Here is a 677-nt window from a genome sequence, read left to right on the forward strand (position 1 = left end):
GGACAAACTAATGGAAACACCTAGCATCATAGCATCATAATTTTGAAATATCTATAAAACCGTCAAAAGCTTGTTTAATTTTGTGTTTTTTGATTCATCATTAGTGTTGCTTAATATGTTTTGCTAAAATTGCTGTTTCTTTTCAGATATCATTAGAAAAAGTTAATTAAAATTCATTAAAATTACAGATCTATTGGACTTTCAAAGGGGTCAAATGTTGGTACTCATATGGTAGGTACTAGCGTAACAAAAACAGCCAAAATGTTTGGTATATCAAGAAGTACTGTCTTGAAAGTAATGTCAGCCTTTGAGAAAGAATGAAAAAGCTCCTCGTTGAAACAAAACTCCGGAAGAAAATCAAAACTTTCAGATAGGGGCCGTCGGACTCATGCGAATTTTTAGAAAGGTTCGCATAAGTACAGCTCCCAAAATTACTGCAGAGCTTAATGACCGCCTAGAGAACCCAGTTTCCACAAAAACTGTATGCCAGGAGCTGCACAAAACCAGATTTCACGGGAGGGTTGCAATCAGAAATCACTACTTTCAAAAATAAACGTTCCAAAGTCATTAGAGTGGAGTAAAAACCTACAGAATTGGTTCCTAGAACAGTGGAAGAATGTTATTTTCTTGGACGAATCAACCTTTACCTTATTTCCAACCACTGGCTGAGTATACAT

The 677-nt window shown here is 35.6% G+C and overlaps 1 protein-coding gene across 2 annotated transcripts in view; it reads left to right on the forward strand.

Annotated features, from left to right (window-relative positions):
• LOC106884323 (NADH-cytochrome b5 reductase-like) overlaps positions 1 to 677 on the forward strand; it is a 130,850-nt gene that overhangs the window by 119,342 nt on the left and 10,831 nt on the right. The gene's annotated exons all lie outside the window — the stretch shown is intronic.

Source organism: Octopus bimaculoides, chromosome 13, assembly GCF_001194135.2.
Source record: "Octopus bimaculoides isolate UCB-OBI-ISO-001 chromosome 13, ASM119413v2, whole genome shotgun sequence".
Lineage (NCBI taxonomy): Eukaryota > Metazoa > Mollusca > Cephalopoda > Octopoda > Octopodidae > Octopus > Octopus bimaculoides.